General features: G+C 38.2%; 1 non-coding gene across 1 annotated transcript; it reads left to right on the top strand.

Moving 5' to 3' along the window:
* Nucleotides 1-24,476: 24,476 nt before the first annotated feature.
* On the top strand, nucleotides 24,477-24,586 carry LOC132538464 (U6 spliceosomal RNA). The gene has a single exon (XR_009549824.1). It is a non-coding gene; the product is annotated as a U6 spliceosomal RNA (small nuclear RNA).
* The last annotated feature ends 843 nt before the right edge of the window (nucleotides 24,587-25,429 follow it).

The following is a 25,429-nucleotide window of genomic DNA, read 5'->3' as shown; positions in this document are numbered from 1 at the left end:
TATGTGGTGTGTGGACAGAAAGGAGCCTAGGGAGAGATTAAGTGGCTGGTAACAGTCCAGCAGTTTAATAGTAGAGATACCCCTCCAGTCTGCTTCACCAACAAAAAGATGGTGGAAGGGAGGAGAGGACTCCCCTAAGACTCACCAAGTACAACTGTGAGTCTCCATAGCTACTGCCCTCAGAATCTGGAGCAGCGGCGGGGAGAGCCTGTGCTGACACCAAGGGACAGCGAACTAACCAGGAAAGTCAGGAGAAGATCTATATCTTGATGGCCTAGTGGTGGGGCTGTAAGAGACTCTTTGTATATCCACTAGATTATCTCTGCCCAACCCTGCTTTATCTCTTGGTCTGGAGTGAGGGATTAAGCTAAGCAGCCTACTTATAATTTAAAATCCCTCAGGTTTCCATAGCCTACAGTGAAGAAAAAGAACAAGAGAGGCTTTTAAGGCACTGAGCTCCAACTCAAGGATTAAAATAATATTGAAACAGCTGTCAATTTCCATAACTGTGAACCTTTAAGTAATTTACTTAGACACAAGTCAATCCAGGAAAGAGTGATCAGTAATTTGAAAAGAACTGAGAGAGGAACCTCATAACATACTATTTAGAATGGTTACCAACAAGAAGAAATATTGGAGAAATGAACAAGGACAAGAGTCCAGCTAAAAGCCCCCCAAGGCTGAAGCACAAAATAATAAGGCCAACATCCAAACACTAGTTAAGGAAATAATCACAGGAGTGAGTAAAGAGTTTGAAAGAGTTGTCATCAGAAATTCAGAAACAACAAATGAGACTCTGGAAGAAAACAGTAATTATTTCAAGGATATCAGAGAGCTGAAAGCTAAAATAACAGAGCTGAGAACACAAATAGCTGAATAAGCTAAACAGTATCAGAACAGGGTAACAAAATAGATGAACTCCAGAAAACAGTAGAAGTGAGGGAAAATAGAATCAACGAGGCTGAAGACAGAATTAGCAAGATTGAGGATGAATTAGAACTAAAAAAGATGTAAGGGATCTCAAAAAGAGATTAGGAGATACTGAAAACAACAACAGAGACTTATGGGATGACTTCAAAAGAAATAATATATGCATTATTGGCTTACCAGAGGAAGAAAGAGAGGGAGGGTAAGAAAGCATTCTTCAAGACATAATAGCTGAGAAAGTCTCTAGTCTAGACACATCAAAGACATAAAGTTTCAAGAAGCCCAGATGGTTCCAAACAGAATTAACCCAGACTTAAAGACACCAAGACACATCATAATTAGAATGGAAAGGAAAAAGGATAAAGAAAGGATCCTGAAGGATGCAAGAGAAAAACAAAGAGTCACCTACAGAGGAAAACCCATAAGATTAGCAGCAGACTTATCCACACAAACACTACAGGCTAGAAGAGAATGGAAAGATATCTATCGAGGGCTCAATGAGAAAGTCTTTCAACCAAGACTACTGTATCCTGCTACACTGTCATTCAGACTAGAGGAATGCATAAAAAATTTCTCAGACAAGCAACAGTTGAAAGAATCAACTATCACCAAGCTTGCCCTGAAAGAAGTTCTGAAAGTTCTCCTATAAAGTCAGACCAACATAAATATGTCATATATCAGAAAACTCTAAAAATCTTCAAGAATGGCATTAAAATATCTTCAATCTTTGATAGCAATAAATGTCAATGGCCTGAATTCACCTATTAAAAGGCACAGAGTAGAAAGATGGATGTTTCGAGAGTTCAATGAAAATGAAGATACAAGCTATCAAAATATTTGGGACACAGCTAAGGTAGTACTGAGAGGGAAGTACATACCCATACAAGCACATATTAGGAAACAAGAACAAGTACAAATAGACAACCTGAATGCACATCTTAAAGACTTAGAAGAAGAAGAACAAAGGAACCCTAAAGAAACCAGAAGGACAGAAATAACTAAACTTAGAGCAGAAATCAATAACATTGAAAATAAGAAAACAATGCAAAAGAACAACAAAAATAAATGAGATTCTTTGAAAGAGTGAACAAAATTGACTAACCTTTAGCCAGACTCACAAAACAAAAAAGGGAGAAGACCCAAATAAATTGGATCAGAAATGAAAGAGAAGATATCACAACAGACACCACAGAAATTCAGCATATCATGCATTCAAGACTCCTATGAATATGCCACCTGATTAGAGAACCTGGAAGAAACTGACAATTTCCTAGTTACCTACCAACTTCTAAAATTACCTACCAACTTCTAAAATTAAGTAAAGAGGAACTAGATAACATGAACAGGCCCATTACAGCTAATGGAATTGAAACAGTTATCAAATACTTTCCCAAGAATAAAAGTGCTGGACCAGATGGTTTTACAAATGAATTCAACAAAACCTTTAAAGAAGAAATAATACCTCTATTTTTAAAAATCTTCTAGGAGATGGCAGACATTGGAATACTCCCTTCCAGCTTCTATGAAGCCAACATCACTTTGATAGCAAAAGCAGAGAGGGACACAAGCAAAAAAGAAAACTACAGACCAATATCTCTGATGAACATACATGCTAGAATATTGCACAAAATTCTAGCCAACTGGATACAGTAGTATATTAAAAAGATTGTTCATCATGACCAGGTGGAGTTTGTCCCAGGTATGCAAGGTTGGTTTAATATATGCAAATCAATCAACGTGATCTACCACATCAATAAAAGCAAGACCAAAAACCACATGGTCATATCAATAGATGTGGAGAAAGCCTTTGACAAAATACAACATGCCTTTATGATCAAAACACTACAAAAATGGAATTAGATGGAAAATTCCTCAAGATAGTGGAGTTTATATATAGCAAACCTACAGCCAACATCAGACTCAGTGTTGAAAAACTGGAAGCACTTCCCCTCAGATCAGGTGCTAGACATGGCTGCCCACTATCACCATTACTATTCAACATAGTGTTGGAAGTTATTCCCATAAAAATCAGGCAAGGAATTAAAGGGATACAGATTGGAAGAGAAGAAGAAGTCAAACTCTCCCTATTTGCAGATGACATGATAGTGTACATCCAAAAACCTAAGGAATCCAGCAACAAGCTTTTGGAAGTCATCCAGCAATACAGTAAGGTATCAGGCTACAAAATTAACATTCAAAATCAGTGGCATTCCTCTATGCAAACACTAAGTTAGAAGAAGATGAAATCCAGAAATCAATTCCTTTTACTATAGAAACAAAAACAATAAAGTACCTAGGAATAAACCTAACCAAAGACTTGAAATTCTTGTATAGTGAAAATTATGAGTCACTACTCAAGGAAATTGAAATAGACACGAAGAAGTGGAAAGATATTCCATGTTCATGGGTTGAAAAAATTAACATCATCAAAATGAATATACTTCCCAGAGACATATACAAATTTAATGTTATCCCCATCAACATCCCAAACACTTTTTTTTTTTTGAGAATTGAACAAATGTTACAAATGTTTATTTGGAACCAGAAAAGACCTAGAATTGCCAAAACAATCTTGAGAAGAAAGAACAGAGCTGGAAGCCTCACACTTCCAGATCTCAAGTTGTATTATAGGGCCATTGTCATCAAAACTGCTTGGTACTGGAACATGAATAGACACACTGACCAGTGGAATAGAATTGAGAACCCATAAGTAAATCCCCACACCTATGGACATCTAATCTTTGACAAAGGTGCCCAGACTATTAAATGGGAACAGGGAGTCTCTTCAACAAATGCTGTTGGAAAAAAAATGGGTTGAAACATGCAGAAGAATGAAATTGAACCACTGTATTTCACCAAATACAAAAGTAAATTCAGATACTTAGAGGAAAATATTGGCAGAACTCTTTTCCACATAAATTTTAAAGACATCTTCAATGAAATGAATCCAATTACAAAGAAGACTAAGGCAAGCATAAACCTATGGGACTATATCAAATTAAAAAGCTTCTGCACAGCAAAAGAAACCAATACGGAAACCAAGAGACTCCTCACAGAATGGGAGAAGATCTTTACATGCCATACATCAGACAAGAGTTTATTGACCAAAATATTAAGAGCTTGCCAAACTCAACAACAAGAAACAAATAACCCCAAAAAGATCTGTGTACACATACGTTCTTGGAGAAATCATGTTAAGTGAAATAAGTCAGATGAAAATGGGATGATCTCACTCACAGGCAGAAGTTGAAAAAGATCAGAAGACAAAACACAAGTAGAACCTGAAGTGGAATTGGCATGTTGCACCAAAGTAAAAGACTCTGGGGTCAGTGGGGGGGGGGGGCAGAATATAGGTCCAAAAAGGATGACAGAGGACCTAGTGGGGGTTGTATTGTTATATGGAAAACTGAGAAATGTTATGCATGTACAAACTATTGTATTTACTGTTGAATGTAAAACATTCATTCTCCAATAAAGAAATTAAAAAGAAAAAAAATGAAACATTGGAGTTTGGAGTCACTGCTTTTAAGGCACATTGTTTTCATTTCTCCTAATACCCAAGATAAGATTTAAAACACTGTCCACATATTTTTTAAAGAAAGCATGGCATAATGACAAACCAAGCACTTAATATTTTATGTGTAGTTTTCATTGATGTCAGTGAATCATGAAAATCATGTACAGAAAAATTTATTTTCAAGGCTGGGTGCATGGTAGCACACCTGGTTGATTGCACATATTACAATGTGCGAGGACCTGGGTTCAAGCCCCTGGTCCCTACCTTTATGGGGAAAGCTTCACAAGTGGTGAAGCATTGCTGCACGTCTCTCTCTCTCTCTCTCTCTCCCTCTCCTTCTCTCTCTTTTTCCTCTCAATTTCTGGCTGTTTCTATCCAATAAATAAGTAAATAAGAGATAATAAAACCATTAAAAAAGAAAGATTTATCTCTCATATTTATTATATATATACCACTAAATAACTTAATTCATGAGTTAACATTGTCTAAAGGGTCAAATTATATCAAGTAATCTGGTCTCAAAAATTTTCAGTTAATTAATTAATTAATTTTTTTGCCTACAGGGTTATTGCTGGGGCTCAGTGCCTGCACTATATATCCACTGCTCCTGGAGACCATTTTTTCGCCTTTTTTTGCCCCTGTTGTTGCCCTTATTGTTGTAGTTATTGTTGCCATTGATGTTATTGTTGGATAGGACAGAGATAAATCGAGAGAGGAGGGGAAACAGAGGGGGGAGAGAAAGATAAGACACCTGCAGACCTGCTTCACTGCTTGTGAAGCGGCCCCCCACCACCCGGCAGTTGGGGAGCCAGGGCTCAAACCTGGATCTTTATGCCCATCCTTAAGCTTTGCGCCATGTGTGCTCAATCCACTGAGCTAATGCCCGGCCCCCCTTGTTTCTTTCTTTTTTTTTTTTTTGATATAGAATGAGAGAGAGAGAGAGAGAGAGAGAGAGAGGAGATAGAGAGAAAGAGATAGAGACACACTTTCTGTATTGCTCCACTACTCATAAAGCTCTACCTTTGCTGATGGGGACAGCCTGGACCCCCTAGTTGCTTTTTCTATAGGGCTATGTTTAAATACAAAGCCTACAACTGGGTGGGGCAGAACTCAGCTCTAGTGAAATAGCTGTAGGCAATTACTTAAGAGTTCCTGAAACTTCTATTTAGTCCGAAGAAGTAGCAGAACTCAGAGCTTCTTCTACACCCAGCTGTGACTTCACAGCAATCTTCAGAAAAGCCACTGGGTAGATGAGAAAAGAGATTGGGAGAAAAGAAAAGAAAAAGAAAAAGCTACAACTTCTTTACTAACTTTTGAGTGGGAAAAATATATATATAGAGAGAAGCTCCACATAAAACTGATTCTTCCTCCTCCCTCCCTCGCCCAGAGTCAGAGATAGGAAGGAAAAAGACACCTTCAATACTGTTTCACTGCTCCTGAGATCTGACACCTGCAGGTGGGTGTCCAAGGCTTGAGGTTCTTACATATGGTAATGTGTGCACTTTACTTGAACCCAGATTCTTGCATATGGTAATGTAGGCAATTTACCAGGTCTTCCATACCTGGGCTCCAGGGATACAAAAACTCCTTGTCCCTGTACATTGAGGGAATTATCACACAAGGCAAGGTGTGCCCACTAGGTCCTATTCTATCACCATTTTAAATTCTCACTTTAATTATTTACTTTGGATTAGATAATTTATTAAAATTCAAAAGCTTGTGTAGATAATTTATGATTTTCAAAAAACTGAAAGAGTACAGTGGAAAATCGCTGTGACATTCAATTTCCTACCCCAGAGGATACTGCTATCAACAGTACCTTTCCTGTAAGTGTGTAAAGGTGGGGAGCAAATAACAAAACATCTTATCTGCCATCTTCTATCTACAAAATGAAAGTTATTTTTTACAAATGGAAGGGTAACTGCTGCTTTCACTGATTATCATCTGCTTGCTATATCTTCAAAGTACCTGAAAGAATTTGGGGGGGGCTGGAAAAATGGTAATCTTATATGGTTTGCCTAGTCTGCCAAGTGAGTGACCCTGGTTCAAGCAAGTTCTGTCTCTGGGGCCAGCGGTGGCGCACCTGGCTGAGTGTACATGTCACAATGGGCAAGGACCTGCAGGGGGAAAGCTTTGCAAATGGTGAAGCAATACTGGAGATGTCTCTCTGTCTCCATCTCCCCCTTCTCTCTAGATTTCTGGGTGTCTCTATACAATAAATAAGTAAATATTGTAAAAGGCAGTAGCCTTGAAATTCCCTTTTTATGCAGTTGTTTGTTAAGTGCTTTTAGTATGAGTTGCTTGTAGTATGAGGTGGAAAATTCCTTGCCCCTTCCCCCTTGAATAAGCAGGACCTAATCAGTTAAGGCCACCCATTGTTCGAAGGACCCTGCCTGGGGACAAGCCTTATCAGGACCTCATCAGTGAAGGCCACCCATTGTTCGAAGGACCCTACATGGGGACAAGCCTTATCAGGACCTTTGAACAGACTTTGTGGTGTGCTGTCTACCGGATGGGTGGTCATAGCCGATGGCAGGAGGATGTGCCTGGTTGAATTCTATTGGTTGTGTGATCTTACTATATTTGAAAATAGCCCGCGCTTTGCTTTGAATGGATCATGCTTTTGCTAAGTTTGAAATGATTGGATCTTGTGTTTGCTATAGCCTGTTATTGGATGTAGGTTGATAAGGTGATGTGCTCCCCCTCCCTGAGTGTAGTCTGAATTCCTATAAATTGTATGGTTTGAGCCCTGTTCGGGGTCGAGCTTGGTAGACTAACACCAGTCACCATCTCGGCCCGGATTGCAATTCGTCAATAAACATCTTTGCTTCCTTACAGTGGATGGTGGTTTGATTTATGCTCGCTAACAAATATAATTAAAAAAATCAAAACTTCCTCTATCACATTGGTGTTGTGATATCTTTCCATATCTGTGTGTGTGTGTGTGTGTGTGTGTGTGTGTGTGTGTGTGTCTATTTGAAAAATAAGTCTGAGCAGTGAAACTCCAATGATTCAAAAATAAAAGTCCTCATTCATAATTACATAGTATTTCATTATGTTGATGTGTAAGAGCACTTCTGATCTGAACCCACACAAACTAACATGACTCCAGTATATAAGTGAAGTATAAGGAATTTATTCTTAAGTTTCCAAGAGTTAAAATAAGGCTAGTCCACATACTTACAAAGAGACAACACCAAAAGACAAAAGACAAAGACAAACCTCAGCTGAGTGATCCCAGGCTGGTATCAAATCTGGTCCTGTCACTCTGAGATAACCAGGCTTGAATTTCACCCTCCTTTAAAAGGGAAAGTGAAGGGGGCGGGGTTCTGCATGACTGGGGTAGTCTGCATGTCCTTGCTAATTTATCTTTGGGGTAAAAGTTTCAAGGAGAACATTCCATTCTTATTTTCTAGGGAGGAAGCAAGTAGTGTTTACAGAAGCCAAGTGGACAAGTCAGCATATAGCTGAGAGAGCAGGGGTTACAGGGTATGCATTTTTCAAGGCAAACATTTGTATCTGCCAGGTGCAGAGCTGAAACAATTAGTGCATTAGTGTAATTTCATCTTATCTAGTTTCTCAGACATTCTCTCTATTTCAATGAACTAGTCTAAATTTGGGGAATTCCATTTTCTCACAGATGTACTGTATTTTTATTAGTCCTCTACAGAGGGTATCATTTTTACATTGTTTTCTCTCATATACACTACTGTAATAAATTATCCCAATAGATGCATAGTTTTGAAATATATTTTCTTTATAGTAAATTCTCAGAAGGGTAATTGCATTTTATTTGTTAGTTTATTTATTTATTGGATAGAAAAAGAGAGAAATTGAGAGGTAAGAGGGTAGATAGAGAAGGAGAAAGAGGGAATTTGTATGTTTGCAATTTTTATAGACATTGCCAAGCTTCTTCTTTATCAAGTTATGTATTAGTATTGAACTTTCTATCTTTGTTGATTCTCAATGTAACAGAATGCTTTGGTTTGGAACAAGATAAACTTTTCTTTTTCTTTTTTTTCCCTCCTCCAGGGTTATTGCTGGGCTCGGTGCCTGCACCATGAATCCACCGCTCCTGGAGGCCATTTCCCCCCCCCCTTTTGTTGCCCTTGTTGTAACAAGATAAACTTTTCATACAATCCAATGTACGAAGTCACATTTTATCACACACCAAACAAACCTCTTTCCTTCAAGAGAGGCCCACAGAAAACTGGGCAGAGTGGTCAGACAACTAATACAGGTTCTGGATTCTATCTTTGGAAGAACTACATGTAATAGTTCAACAAGAAATCATAAAACCTTCTTTGGTTCAACTCAACAGCATAAATAGTTCTTGTAAAGCTTCATCAGAAACATAAAAAGTGGCCAGGTGGTGGCGCAACTGGTTGAGTGCACATGTTATAATGTGTAAGGACCCAGGTTTGAGCCTCCAGTCTCCACCTGCAGGGGGAATGATTTGCAAGTGGTGAAGCAGTGTTGCTGGTGTCTCTCTGTTTCTCCCTTTCTATCACCCCCTTCCCTCTCAATTTCTAGCTGTTTCTATCCAGTAAATAAAATAAAGGTAATAAAAAAACTAAACACACACACATAAACACACACACACACACACACAACAAACCATAAACATGAATCTTAAACACTGTCTAAACATTGGTCTTACATGTTCTTTGATTCGGCTGCTATAAAATTTCATAAGTGGCTGTGCATTCTAGATCTTTACTCTCAATAGGTAGATGCATTTTTTTTTTTTTTTTTACCAGAACACTGTTCAGTTCTGGCTTATGGTGGTGTGTGGGATTGAACCAGGGATGTTGGAGACTCAGGCATGAGAGTCTGCTTGCATAACCATTATGCTATCTACACTCCGCTGGTAGATGTAATTTTATTTCACTTGCAGAAGATATTGGACTTATTTGATTTAAATGTTAAATCAATGTATAGTTACATAAGGAGGAGTTCCAAAGTTTCTGTTCACCTATCAGTATCACAGTGCTTCTAATTCTGAAAGGACAAACTTCAACACTCATGACTTAAGGCTGAATATCTTCAGGAGTCTTTCCATTCTTTCAAGTTCATTTATTTTCCTCAGAATTTTGTGGCAACAACTAGCAATAAATACGCCAGCTTTTTCTTTCTGAGGAACACTGTGCTCTTCATAGGGAACACATGACGAGTTCTCTCATACATGCTGGAGTGTTTCCATGGACTACAGAGGATTCCATAGCTTCAGGTGTAAGAATAGATTAGTAGGGGATCCACACACAGATGTAATGACTTTCTCATTTTAAGTGTGGGATGCTAAGTTGTCATGCTTGTGTCTGTCTCTACTGCAGGGGTGCCTCTGTCCCAACTCAATTGTTGGGACTTATGCATCTTCTCTATCACATAAAAGTCATGTTTCTATGAAGCTATAAATGGACTGTGCTTGAGCTTTGATATTCATGCATTTACCTATGTGCTATGTGCATATTCTTGTGCATTTTAGGGATGTGAACAAAGGTATTGTTTCTCAGGTACTCTCAAGGTGAGGGAAAACCAGTTCAAATCGTGGTGTACTAGCTCTGCCTTCATGTGTTGATTCACCAAGTTGAGTCTGTCAAATGGTCTGTTAGTCAATTACTTAACAATGGGGTGAGGGTCATTGTTTTTAAATAATCTTATTTTAGGAGGACTGATCAGTTCACTTTTACTTGGGACAGAATCTGAAATAATAATTTAAGGTCTCAAAGACAATAGGACTTTGTTTAGTCACTTAAGATTTATTGCTTTGTTTATTCACTTAAGTTTTTTTGTGTACCTGGTTAAGTGTACACATTACAGTGCACAAAGACCCAGGTTCAAGCCCCCAGTCCCCACCTGCAGGGGGAAAGCTTCACAAGTGGTGAAGCAGGGCTGCAGGTGTTTCTCTGTCTCTCCCTCTCTACCTCCTCCTCCCCTCTCAATTTCTCTCTGTCTCTATCCAATAATAAAGAAATAAAATGAAAATAAAATATTAAAAAATTAAAAATAGATTTATTGCTTTTCAATCTTTAACAGAGATGAAACATGGCACATGTGTAATTTTAGTGTTCTAGGGCCAATTTCTCCTTCAGATAGGTAGATAGAAAGAGGCATCGCAGCACCAGGACTTCGTCAGTGTCCACAACACCTCCCATATTGTGCTGGGGCCCAGAGCGTGAATCCTACTTCTATCTCTCCAGTTTTTATTGTGATTTTCAATGGAACCTCTATCATTTCCCATAAGATACTTGTCTTCTCTGTCTGGGATGAAATATTGCCATTTTGGGGCCAGGTAGTGGCACACTTGGTTGAGCACACATGTGACAGTGAGTGAGGGCATGTGTTCGAGCCCCTGGTCCCCACCTGCAGGGGGAAAGCTTGGAAAATGGTGGAGCAGAGCTGCAGGTGTCTCTCTTTCTCTTTCTCTCTCTCTCTCTCTCTTTTCCCCCTTCCCTCCCAATTTCTGGGTATCTATATCTAATCAATAAATAAAGATGACAGTAATAATGAAGGAAATATTGCCATTTAAAATTTTATTTATTAATTTATTTTAAAGACAGAGAAGCAGAAGGAGAGAGTGAAAAAAAAATAGCACAAAAGCCAAAAGATTCCTTCTATGCAGCGAAGGCTGGGCCCAAACCTGAATCATGCAGTTGGCAAAGAAGCACATTGCCCAAGTGAGCTTTCTTGTCATCCCTTGCCAGTGAATTCTTCCAACAATATTTCATGCATATAAAGACAAGCATAACCTAGAAAACCTCACATTAGTAGTATTTTATCAGTTTCTCCAGATATTTGCCATCAGTATACCACTTTGGTCCAGAAAGGCAATTGCCAATAAGATTAAAACACTTAAAAAATAACAATAATTTTCCATTGATAGGGAATCCAAAGACCTTTCCAGAGATTTTTTTTTTTTGGCATTTCCTTTATGATCAGTAAGTTACCTACAAACCATCTTGTAGGGGGTAGATATCACCTGGGGAGATTTAAAATACTTTTGTTAAAAGGCAGAGTTGTACAGTGCTCAGCTTAACAACAGCAACAAAACATAAAATAAAGTCTTTAAGCTCTCTCAGGTTCAATCTAGACAACTTCAAAAGCCAGAGTTGAACAGTGCTTTGATTAAAAAAACAAACAACAACAACAAAAAGCAAATAGAAAACAAATTTAAATATGAAAACTCATAATCATTCTCAAAATAGTAGAAAGCTTCATCCTATAGTTGATGGTTTATAGTACAGTTGTTGTCACATAGGTACACTCTCTATTGGCCTTATGGATAAGTAGGTGTCTGCAAGACACACTGTCTCCCAACCTAGATCCTCTTCCATCATCATTCTACAGGATGGGAAGGTAGGGGGAACCTTTTCTACCAACTAAGATTACACCCCTCCTGGCCATTTAATTTAATTTTATACTACAGAGACTGAGTCATAAGAATCCCTGTGATTCTTTCTACTGGATATACTCAGAATAGGGAAAGTTGGAAATAGTAACTAGGGACAAATTAATGACTAGAGATTTAAATGCACACACACACACACAAACACACGCACAGACACGCACAAGCACACACTCACCATGGGCAGGTTGTCGGGGAGGGACAGAAAGAGAGAGGGAGGCTTTGGATACCTGGACTCAAAGAAGCAGATTAGAGTTAGGTTAAGGAAAGGTGATGGTTGCTTCTGTTGGTGGTGGCTGGGAGGCAGAAATACGTTTGTTTAATTGTCTACCTTGGCAGAATGGGTCAGCATAGACCTTCCATTCTGAAGTAGAATGTTGTGACAGTAGCCCTGGAAACAGATGCCATTGGTGCAGTGCTCAAGCAATCATGAGGGCATTTTAAGAAGAAAAGTTGTCTTTGTTCCTGGGGTTCTTTGAGTTCTTACCCTCAGGCCGGTGTTGGGGGGGGGAAGTATTACATTTAACACTCAGGGCAGTAGGCATCAAGAAATGTTTATAAGACAGAAAGAGAGAGAGAGCAAGAGAGAGAGGGGGTGGGTCTACAGGAAAAGAGTGCAGTAGAGTCCCTTTTCCTCCATGGAGGAAAAATACTGCTTTTCTTAGTTGTCCTTTTCACCTCGGCTTCTGATTGGTAAGTTTAAAAAAAAAATTATTTATTTATTATTGGATAGAGACAGAGAGAAATTGAGGGGGGAGATAGGGAAGGAGACAGAGAGACACCTGCAGGCCTGCTTCACCACTTGTGAAGTTTTCCCCTGCAGCAGGGGACCAGGGCCTTGAACATGGGTCCTTATGCACTGTAGTATGTGCACTTAACCAGGTGTGCTACGATCTGGCCCCCTGATTGGTAATTTAATATGAAAATGAATACCCTGTATGTGTCCAATCAAAGAGAGAGTCTGTCGCATCATTCACAAATGACTGCCGTTTAAATTTGCCATTTTAAACATTTTAATTGCTCCAAGTCTTTAATTAGGTCAAGACAGTGTTTAAGCATGTATCCCTCTACCGTTATCTCCTTTACCCAGGATATTCTTAGCCTCATGGCTCTAGTCCTAGCCTGGTTATGGATGTTTCAGGGCATTCTATGTGTAGCCAGAGTGGGTTTGCTTTGAATCATAGGCATCATAGAAGTCACAAGTCTTTCTTTTTCTGATCATATCTGCCTTTCTGATCATAACAGCCTATCACATGCTAACTTAGTGAGACCTTACAAATAGGATAGCCTGAGTATCTGAGTTACTTCCTTTGTCATTCTTGGAAATGTCTGAAATGAGGATGAAAAATGGTTCTATCTGGCACCCAAATTTTTATAGTACTGAGCTGGGATAGGGTAACCCTGATTCATTCAACACACAATCACTTTAGGGATAAAGAAGAGTTGACTACATCTGAGGCATAACTAAGAGAAAGGAAATAGAGGGCTATTAACTAAAAAGAAAATCATTGACAACATCACTTTAAAGAGAGTATTTTTGATATAAAATTTTGAAATCAGAAGTGGTCTGAATTGGGGCATGAATCCAACCAGGTGATGAGGCCTAGCAAGACAGATTTCTAGGTGGCAGTAAATGGGAGTATCTTAAACACAGAGAGAACAGTGATCTGGCAAAACATGCACGATTAGGGAAGTGGGGATCCAGGACACATTGGTAGGTTTGTCTGCCCAGGAAAGTCTGGTTGGCATCATGGTAGCATCTGGAACCTGGTGGCTGAAAAAAGAGTTAACATATAAAGCCGAACAGATTGTTGACTAATCATGAACCTAAAGGCTGGAATATTGCAGATGAAGATTTTGGGTCTCCATTTTGGAAATAGCTAGTAGGCCTATTTTAGTTATATTCCAAAGGGCCCATGACTTTACTAGTTTTTTTCCTGAGCCTGACATCTGATATGCTGGTGTACCCAAGCTATTGTTTGGGGAGATGATGTCATAGCTGGAAGAAGGGCTAGAAAGCTGCATCAGGGAGGAGAGTAAATCCCAAATATGGGAAAGGTGTATAAATATTATTGACTGTAAACTCATCAATGTGACCTGGGGCCCATATTTAGCAAAGGATCCTATGTAACCTCTGCATCCCTGTAGGTCAATGCCTATGATCAGCGGGGAAGCAGTTATAGAAGCCAGACCTTCCACCTTCTGCACTCCATAATGACCCTGGGTCCATACTCCCAGAGGGTTAAAGAATAGGAAGGTTATCAGGGGAGGGGTTGGGATATATAGTTCTTTCTGGTGGTGGGAACTGTGTGAAATTGTACTCCTCTTATCCTATGGTCTTGACAGTGTTTCCACTTTATAAATAAAAATAGAAAAAACATGCACTATTTTTCTTAAACAACAAAGTACTCACTAATGTCTCTAGACTGGTTGTAAGAAAATCACTGCAATTTTAAAATATATATCTTTTTAAAAATATTTTATTTATTTATTCATGAGAAAGATAGGAGGAGAGAGAGAAAGAACCAGACATCACTCTGGTACATGTGCTGCCGGGGATTGAACTCAGGACCTCATGCTTGAGAGTCCGATGCTTTATCTACTGCGCCACCTCCCAGACCACTAAAATATATATCTTAAGCCAAAGTTTGTTTTTTACAGGTATGGAAAAAGAACAGATGGAATACATCCTTATTAATCTACGAATTCCTGAAAAATATCAGATTCTTCATTAGTGCTCATTGGAATCTTATTACACAATTTAATTATGATAGGGTTGACTCAAGGGTAGGCTTAAAGAAGAAAAAAGTTTTTCTGTTGATTCAGAGAACAATGACAAGTCTAAAACTGGACTATTTACTGGTGCTAGCAAGTATTGCCTAGGCCCAGACCATAGTGAGATCAGACAAATGTTTATTCATGGGAGAGATATTAATTAAGAAGCCGAATTATGATCTTGTTGGCACAGCACAAACTATTTTAGCCAAAGGTATTCCATGACCTTGACTTCAATATTACATGAGCTAATTCTTCATTATTGAATTGTTTGAGAACTAGGATGGATATTTGTATAAATTACCAATACTTGATCATATCTGTGTGTTTTTCTCTTTTGATTTTTAAAATTTGATAGCAAGGACTTCCTCAGCATCCTAGATGAATCAACTCTGGAGTTTTTACCTGCTTTTTTTTTTTTTTCCTTTTCTTCTTCTTCTGTAAGAAAAATACCTTCTAACAGTATTCCACACTGTTAGAGTCTCAGGTTGTTATATGTTTTTAAAAGGAGGTTTTATATGAGGTCTAGTGACTTAGTTGGGCCTTATTATGTGTAGAACTAGTTTTAGGTCTTTTAACATATCATTTACTAGAGACCAACTTCAATAAGCTGTTCTCTGTTGACAGATATCTTAAAATCCCTCCAATTCTTTCTCACAATAACAGTCCATAACTGCTTCAGTCTTTTCTGCAGAGGTTGATGCTACTGGATATAAAATCTGTCAAGTTCAAGGAAGGAAGGTTAATAGAAAGGTTTCTTCTGCATAATTTTGCTACTTGAGCTAGGACAGTGTCTGTGAAAAATTTAGCCTTCTTAGTTGAAAAGATGTGTTTTGTGGGGCCCTAATTGGGGAGTCCTGAGTCTCCCAAACAGACATGATGGGCCTAGACCTCCAATAAATCCCTGTCTCATTGTTTCCAGTCATCTCTATCAGGAACAACAAAATAGACCCCTTTGTGGGCCCCATAGAACCTTGCCCTCAACCTGGATCAACAATGGTAAAGAATGTTTCATCCTCCTAAGGGAGGATGGACAACATACTCTATGCTACATCTGAGGAAGATGGGTCAATACTGGGGCAGCATGGAATGTTCCTACTTATGACCACAGAATGTGAGCTCAGATCTAGAGGGATGTAGAGGTCACACAGGCTCCTAAGCTGAATATGGGCCCCAGATCATATCAAATTGATGGGGTTTACAGTCAACAATATTTATACCCCTTTCCCATATTTGAGACTACTCTCTTCCCTGATCCAGCTTTCTTGTCCTTCTGCCAGCCACATCAACTCCCCAGACAATAATTAAGATTCACCTGCATATCAGATTTGAGGCTCAGGCAAAAAACCAAATAAACAACAACAACAACAACAACAAAACACTAGTATAGCTAGCTACAGGCCCTTTGAAATATAACTAAAATATGCCTCCTACCTATCTACTAAATGGAGGATCCCCCAACACTTCACCTGCACTATTCCAGCCTTTAGGTCCATAATTGTCCAACAGTTTGTTTGGATTTATATATTAACTCTCTTTTCAGCCACCAGGTTCCAGATGCCAGCAGGATTCAACCAGACTTCCCTGGGCAGACAACCCCACCAGTGTGCTTTGGAGCTCCACTTTCCCAGAGCCCTTCCTCACTAGGGAAATAGAGAGACAGGATGGGAGTATGGATCCACCTGTCAATGCCCATGTTCAGTGGGGAAGCAATTGCAGAAGCCAGACTTTCAACCTTCTGCAACCCACAGTGATCTTGGGTCCATACTCCCAGAGGGTTAAACAGTAGGAAAGCTATCAGGGGAGATATACGGAGGGTTGGTATACAGTGGTGGTGGGAATTGTGCGAAGCTATACTCCTCTTATCCTATGGTTTAGTCAATGTTTCCTTTTTATAAATTAAAAATTTTAAAAAGATGTGTTTTGCATCAGTATCATTAATATACCATGTTCCCTCATCAAAGATTTTAAACCTTTAACTAATATTCGATAGTACTCTTCTGTCCATTATTTTACTCCCCTTTCCTATTTTGTTGTTCTTTCTTACATCTATTGCATTCTTAGTTTTATTCTCCTGTCACTTCACATAGAATGTGTAATATTTTGTTTCTTCTTTTTCCATGGGACCCCTTTCAGCAGTGCCTGCAAGGTGGGGTTGATGGTATCAAATTCCCACCACCCGATCTCCACATCCCATCCCATCCCATCCCCTGATAGCTTTCCTATTCTTTAACCCTCTGGTAGTATGGACCCAGGGTCATTGTGGGTTGCAGAAGGTGGAAGGTCTGGCTTCTGTGTTTTGGATCTCTTCTGTGATGAATATTCTGTCGATGTCCTCTCCCGATTTTTGGAGGGGATTATTTGTTTTCTTGTTGAGTTTGACAAGCTCTTTATATATTTTGGTTATTAGCCTCATATCTGATGTATGGCATGTAAAGATCTTCTCCCATTCTGTGAGGGGTCTCTTGGTTTGGGTAGTGGTATCTTTTGTGGTGCAGAAGATTTTTAATTTGATGTAGTCCCATAGGTTTATGCTTGCCTTAGTCTTCTTCGTAATTGGATTCGTTTCATTGAAGATGTCTTTAAAATTTATGTGGAAAAAAGCTCTGCCAATATTTTCCTCTAAGTATCTGGTAGTTTCTTGTCTAACATCCAGGTCCTTGATCCACTTGGAATTTACTTTTGTATTTGGTGAAATATAGTTGTTCAGTTTCATTCTTCTGCATGGTTTAACCCATTTTTTCCAACACTATTTGTTGAAGAGACTCCCCTTTCCCCATTTAATAGTCTAGGCACCTTTGTCAAAGATTAGATGTCCATAGGTGTGAGGGCTTACTTCTGGGATCTCAAATCTATTACACTGGTCAGTGTGTCTATTCATGTTCCAGTACCAAGCAGTTTTGATGACAATGGCCCTATAATACAACTTGAGATCTGGGAGTGTGATGCCTCAAGTTCTGTTCTTTCTTCTTAAGATTGTTTTGGCAATTATAGGTCTTTTCTGGTTCCAGATAAACATTTTGATTTATTTATTTCCTCATTGACCCAGTAGTTGTTAAGTAGTGTTTTGTTGACCTTCCACATTTTGGGACTATTACTAATCTTTTGTTGATTGTTAAGTGTTGGTTTCATTCCACTGTGGTCTGAGAAGATACTTGGGATTATTTCAGTACTCTTGAATTTGCTGATGCTGTCTTTGTGGTCTAACATATGATCTCTTTGAGAATGACCCATTTGGACTTGAGTAATATGTGTATTCCAGTTTCTGGGGATGAATGACTCTGCAAATGTCTAATACTTCTAGTTTATCTATCTCTTCATTTAGTTCCCTGATTTCTTTATTGATTTTCTTTCTTCTTTTTTGAAAGATTTTTAAAAAAATATTTATTTCCTTTTTGTTGTCCTTGTTGTTTTTATTGTCATCATTGTTGGATAGGACAGAGAGAAATGGAGAGAGGACGGGAAGACAGAGAAGGGGAGAGAAGACAGACACCTACAGACCTGCTTTACTGTGAAGTGACACCCCTGGCAGGTGGGGAGCCAGGGGATTTAACTGGGATATTTTCACCGGTCCTTGCACTCTGCACCACATGCGCTTAACCCACTGTGCTACTGCTAGACTCACTCTTTATTGATTTTCTGCCTGAATGATCTGTCAAGTTGAGATAGTGCGGTGTTGAAGTCTTCTACTATGACTGTGTTGATGTTAATATACTGCTGTAGCTCATTCAGTAGATGTTTGATGTATTTATATGGCTTCTCATTGGGTGCATAAATGTTAAGAATTGTAAAGTCCTCTTGATCGACTCATCCACTGAGCATTAAGTAGTGTCCATCCCTATCTTTTTAAATTTTATTTGTTTTAAAGTCTATCATGTCAGATATGAGAACAGCTGTTCCTGCCCTTTTTTGTGGGCCATTTACTTGTATGATTGTTTTCCATCCTTTCACTTTGAGTCTGTGTTTGTCTTGTGGAGTTAGGTGGGTTTCCTGTAGACAGAATATTGTTGGCTTGTGTTTTCTGGTCCCCTTTCCTAATCTGTGCCTTTTAATAGCTGAATTTAGGCCACTGACATTTATTGATATCAAAGACTGTACATACATATTTATCACCATTCTTGTAGATTTTTAGAGTGTTATGATATATGGCATATTTACATTGGTCTGACTGTTTATAGGAGACCTTTCAGAACTTCTTTCAGGGCAGGCTTGGTGATAATTGATTCTTTCAACTGTTGCTTGTTTGAGAAGGTTTTTATGCCTCCATCTAGTCTGAATGACAGTCTAGCAGGATACAGTAATCTTGGTTGAAAGCCTTTCTCTGAAATCAGATGATATCAGGTGTATTCAGGGTGGTATGGATGTAGACAAATGCCTTTCTCATTGAGCACTCCATAGATATCTTGCCATTCTCTTCTGGCCTTCAGTGTTTGTGTGGAGTAGTCTGCTGCTAATCGTATGGGTTTTTCTTTGTAGGTGACTCTTTTTCTCTTGCAGGCTTCAGGATCCTTTCCTTATGCTTATTCCTTTCCATTCTAAATAGGATGTATTTTGGTGTCTTTAAGTCTGGGTTAATTCTGTTTGGGACCCTCTGGGCTTCTTGAACCTTTATGTCTTTTATGTTTTCTAGATTAGAGAAGTTCTCAGCTATTATGTCCTGAAGAATGCTTTCTTCCCCTCCATTTCTTTCTTCCTCTGAGAAGGCAATAATGCATATATTATTCCTTTTGAAATAATCCCATAGGTCTCTGTTGTTGCTTTCAGTATTTCTTAATCTCTTTTTGAGATCTCTTACTTCATTTTTTGTTGTCTCTAATTCATCCTAGTTCTTGCTAATTCTGTCTTCAGCCTCATTTATTCTATTCTGTCTCCCCTCTACTGTTTTCTGGAGTTCATCTACTTTGTTACCCTGTTCTTATAGTGTTTTAGCGTGTTCATCTAGTTGTGTTCTTGGCTCTGCTACTTCAGCTTTCAGCTCTCTAATAGCCTTGATATAGTGTTTTCTTCCAGAGTCTCATTTGTTGTTTCTGCAATTCTGATGACAGTTATTTCAAACTCTTTACTCACTCCTGTGATTATTTTCTTAAGTAGTGTTTGGATGTTGACCTCATTTTGTGCTTCATCCTCTGGGAGGCTTTTAGTTTGACTCTTGTCCTGGTTCATTTCTCCAATATTTCTTCTTGTTGGTTTAACTATTATATATAGTATGTAATGATGTTCCTCTCTCAGTACTTGTCAAATTACTGATCACTCTTGCCTGGATTGACTTGTGTCTAAGGTACTTAAAGGGTTCACAGTTGTGGAAATTGACAGTTGTTTCAATATTATTTTAATTCCTTAGTTGGATCTCAGTGCCTTAAAAGCCTCTTTTGTTCTTTTTCTTCCCTGTAGACTATGGGAGCCTGAGGGGTTTTCAACTATAAGTAGGCTTCTTAGCTTAATTACTGACTCCTGACCAAGAAATAAAGCAGGCTGGGGCAGAGATAATCTAGTAGTTATGCAAAGAGACTCTCACACTCCAAGTATCCAGAGCTCTGGGCTCAATTCAGTTTCTCTGCCAAGCTGGGCAGCACTGCTGGTCCCTGTGAGTTTCTAAACAAGTCCTGTTTACAGTCTGTTGGTTCAGAGTCAACTATTCACTATGTTCTCATAAGAAGATCAACATGGAAAGGCTCCTACCACACAGCCCCACTGCTAGGCCACTGAGGTATAGATCTTTTTCTGAGTTTCCTGGTTAGTTCTCTGTCACCAGGTATCAGCACTGCCCCCCCCCCACCATACACACACATTCCAGCCTCTGAGGGCAGTAGTTGCATTTGGTGAGTCTTAGGGGATTCCTCTCCTCCCTTCAGCTGTCTTTTTGTTGGTGAAATGGACTGGAGATGGTGTCTCAACTGGTAAACTGTCAGACTATTACTGGCCACTTAATCTCTCCCTAGGCTCCTCACTTTCTACGAGCCACACATATTTGCACTAACTAGTGATTTGGTTGCTTCCTGGAGTCATTCTAGTCCTGCCTTGTTGTGGTCCCAGATGATCTCCTTTGATATTCCTATTTTCCCTGGAGAGGAGACACAACTACTGGTGCTCCATAGCCCCCTACCCCAGGCTCCTTTACATAATTATTCAGTGTGTAATCTTTTGAAATTGACTTTTCCCCATTCAGTATATTTCCCTCTATTTCTTGTCTGTATAAATAGTTCACTCTTTTATTACTGTGTTAATAAAGGTAATAGTGGTAATATTGAATGTTACACAGTTTGCTTAACCTACTAACCATTGTAGGACATCTGGATTTTTTCCAGTCTTTAATAACTATGCATAAAACACCTACCAGCACTAATAAATGGAACATTTATAAAGAGAGTTTTTCATGAACTTAGTTTTCATTTTCTTTGAGGTAATTTATTGGACCATTTTGTAACTATTTGTTAAAAAACTGCCCAGCTAATTTTCAAAATGTCTATGTCATTTTATATTCTCTCCAGCAATGTATGAAAATCTAGTTTCTTTACATCCTCACCTGTGTTTGGTGTTGTTCCTGTGTGACTGAATCCTTGTGGTTTTAATACTCCCATTATAGTCAGATAAGTCAGGAGTCATTAGACCTTGACTAGTTGACATTCAGACTAAATGCTTACACCCCAGTCTCATCTACTACTCATTTCAAGAAACCAATATGCAAGGGGATGTAGATATCTCTTTTTTTGGTCTTCTTTGAATTTTCTCCTCATTCCCAGCCCTTGTGTTTGTCCTTCTTGGAATAACTACTTCCCCTTTGGTTAAAGCTGAATAAACCTTGTCCTTGTTTGTCCAACACTTGTCTACTGTGTTTGATGTCAGTTGTACCTTGTCAAAAATCTATCAGGAATATATTTTTGAGTCTACTTATGAGTCCTCTGTTCCGTTTCATTGATTTATGTGCCATCATCTTGCCATCAATATAATACTGTCTAGATTCCTTTATTGAGTGTGTGTGTTTGTGTGTGTGTACTTACATGTGTATAACTTCATTGCTCTAGGTGGCTTTTCCATTGAGATAAATAGACAGAAAGCAGAAGAGACAGCACAGCACAAGACTTTCCCACTTTTCCACTATGACATAGCAATCTCCTACTCAACCTGTGTAGTGATAGGACATGAGGAGGGCCACACACATGACAAATCATGCATCTTATTCAGTGAAATACCTCTCAGATACTCTAACTCTTTTCCTTTCTATATCCATTTTAGAATAAGCTTGTGTGATCTTCAAAAGATCTTGATGGGGACTTGGTAAGAATTGCATTAGACCCATTTAGATAAAATTGATTTATTTATTATGTTGCATATCCATTTACTTAGGTTTCCTTTGATATCTGTCACCAATATTTTGTAATTTTCAGTATATAGATTCTGTACCTGTTTTATGCTGTATTAGAGCTATACCTAAATATTCTATCTGGAGTGATTATAAATTGCATTGTGTTTTTAATTTTGGTTTCCACATACTTGTAGTCTGCAAATAGAAATATTATTGATTTTTCTTTTTTCCTATAACTTGCATCCTTGCTGAACTGACTTATTCTCAGAGGCTTTCTTTTTTAATTCCTTTGGATTATCTACATAGACAATCATCTCACCTGCAAAAAGGGATAATTTTATTGGAATGTATATATCTTTGTCAAGATTTAATTTTAAAGTTCTATAATTGTGCTTGGGAATTATGTTGACTTGTTTGAAGAAACATTTTATAGAGTCCCTGTTTTTAAATGAATCCATTTATATCCTGTATCAGAAAGCATTAAAACTGAGAAGGCTTGCAGTTTTGAAGCATTCATGTTTAATGAAACAGTCAAAAACATCAGAGACTATTTAGCCAATTTTGTCTTGGAAAAATATTTGTTGAAGACAGGTACTCAATAGAGATGAAAATAAAGAACATTTGAAATTATTTAGATTTTTTATGCACTTTAAATTCAAAAAGTAACATTTAGACTACACTACATTTAAAATACATTATTTCCATTATAAAGAATACTATTATGATAAATAGAAGAGTCAATTGACCTATCTATTTCAAGTTTATTATTAAATGTGCAACTTTTCACTGCAGTTTAAATGTTGGAAATGACATTCTATTGGCGACAAATACATTTTTCTGGAAAAAACAGTAATGGGTAACGGTAAAGATACCGGTTAACTACTACACATATTTGCTTTAAAGACAATTATTGTCCATGCTATTTTTAAATGTTAAGCAAGATTTTTAGCAAATTAATTTGATTTTTTTTTTTTTAGAAAAAATATACTTGGGATGAGATGGTGGCACACTTGGTTGAGTGCATAAGTTACCATCTGTAAGGGAGGGGGAAGGTTTATGAGTGGTGAAGCAATCTCTATTAATCTCTCCCTTTCTTTTATTTATTTATTTACTTTTATTTTATTTGATTTTTTATCTCTCCCTTTCTATTTCCCCTTCACTCTCATGTTCTCTCTGCCTCTCTGTAATAAATACAATATATATATAAAGAAGGGGGTACTTAAATAAGTTTAAATAGAATAATTTTAATTTTACTAATTTTGTAAAAATATTACTGTTCCACCCCACTAGGGAAAGAGAGAGACAGGCTGGGAGTATGGATCAACCTGCCAACACCCATGTTCAGTGGGGAAGCAATTACAGAAGCCAGATCTCCCACCTTCCGCACTCCATAATTACCTTGGTCTTATACTCCCAGAGGGATAAAGAGTAGAAAATATATCAAGGGATGGGAGAGGATATGGAGTTCTGGTGGTGGGAATTGTGTAGAGTGTACCCATCTTATCCTATGGTTTTTGTCAGTGTTTCCTTTTTATAAATAAAAATTAAAAAAATTATTACTATTCAACGTATATGTCAAAAAGTTGTAGAATTTTAACAAATATTTGTCCTCTGAAAAAGTAAATTAATAATTTAGACATTAAATTGCATGATCACCCTCAGAACACTTTAACTTTGAAATCAGATATATCATCATTGTGTTACTGGTTTGTTGTCATTGGAACTTTACTGCTCTAGGCCTCACCTTTTTTTTCCCCATAAAAAAAGAGAGAGGGCCAAAGGGAGTGATGGAAATATATATACTGCACCACTGAAGTTTTCCCAGCATGGTGGAGGTTAAGCTTGAATTTAAGTCACATGCATGCAAAGAAGGTGCACTTCTGGGTAAGTTATACTGCTGGTCCCAACATTATGACACTTATAGAATTGCTGATATAGATACAAAGATGAGGAGTTATCTGGTCAGAGTTCTCTAAACACTCAAGTTGGGCTGGGTATCCAGAGAGATTGTAATTCAAAGGGATTAGGACACTAGTAACACTGGATTAAGAGTTAACTGACTCCAATAAAACCAAATCTTAACATACATCTAAGTTACACCAACAAAGTTTCCATATTTAGATAAGGTGTTTTTTTGTTTTTTTTTTGCCTCCAGGGTTATGTCTGGGGCTTGGTGCCTGTGCTACAGATAGATATACTGCTCCAGTGGACATTTATTCTTTCTTTCTTCCTTTTTTTTTTTTTTGATAGGACAGAGATAAATTGAAAGGGGAGAGGAAGATAGAGGGGAGAAAGAAAGATACCTGCAGACTTGCTTTACTGCTTGTGAAGTGACCCCCTTACATGTCGGGAACCTGGGGCTTGATCCTGGGTCCTTGTGAGGGCTCCTGCACTTTGTATTATGTATGCTTAACCCGGTTCATCACCACTCAGCCTCCTATTAAAATAAATTGATATTCACAAATACCCAGACCTAAGAAATCAGCCTGATTTTTTGGAGGGTGACTAATAGTTCAACTAACAACGGGAAGTTGAACAATCCCAGTGAAGTACTCACTTTAGCAGCATATATACTAACATTAGAAAGATAATACAAAAAAGGGTAGCATGATGCCTGTACAAGGAAGACACATACATTTGTGAGTCATTCCATAGTGTTTAATGTTTCTTTAAAAACATTATAAAAACCCAAAACAATTCCAACCAAGATTCTTGAAGAAACCCCCTGTGAATTGAGAAAAAAATGTTATACTTGGTGTAACTTGCATGTGAACCCAACACCAAAAAGAAAAAAAAAAAAGGGAAAAAGGTTGAAAATATCAGAAATAATTTGGTAACCTACATAATCCAGGAACATTGCAACAAATAATATATTCACTTTTCTGAGAGGCATCTACAATTAGACAGAGCTCCTCACTTCTAGAAGAGACTGAGAATGGTATGCAGACTCTACTGCATGAAACAGATATAACCAAGTTAAGACTCACTCACTTACATATGTCATTTAAGATACTGCTATTAATAACCCCCCCCAAATGCAAGTTTAAGCCCAGTCCTGTTCCCTCCGAATAAGAGATATGGTGGTCTTTGCTGCAGAAAATTTCCCTAGGAAACATGAAGCAGTCCATACAAATATGCTGACATCTTTCAACAGCTGGAAGGACTCATTCTGGGTGTTAACTCAGCAGGGAACAATCAGAACAGGAAGAAGAACAAGTGATTGACACGCTGACACACTGCTGTAAGAATGGCAGTGGGGAACAATTACATTGCTCAAAGAACACTTCACAATTGGATAGGAAGAGAATTATGTCAATGCTGAAAGATTTCACAGCTGTACTCCAAAACAAACCTGGAAATGCACATTATAGGTACTGGAAACAGAAGAGTCTATTATTTTGTCTTCTTCTAGGTAAGTGGTAAAGTACTGGGAGGTAACAGAAAAGATAATTCTAAAGGGAAATTTAGCCTCTTGTCAGCACCTGGATCTTGCTAGTTGTCA

Source organism: Erinaceus europaeus, chromosome 4 (assembly GCF_950295315.1).
Source record: "Erinaceus europaeus chromosome 4, mEriEur2.1, whole genome shotgun sequence".
NCBI lineage: Eukaryota > Metazoa > Chordata > Mammalia > Eulipotyphla > Erinaceidae > Erinaceus > Erinaceus europaeus.
The sequence above is the reverse complement of the archived record's forward strand: the minus strand, read 5'-3'. Positions and strand labels throughout refer to the sequence as shown.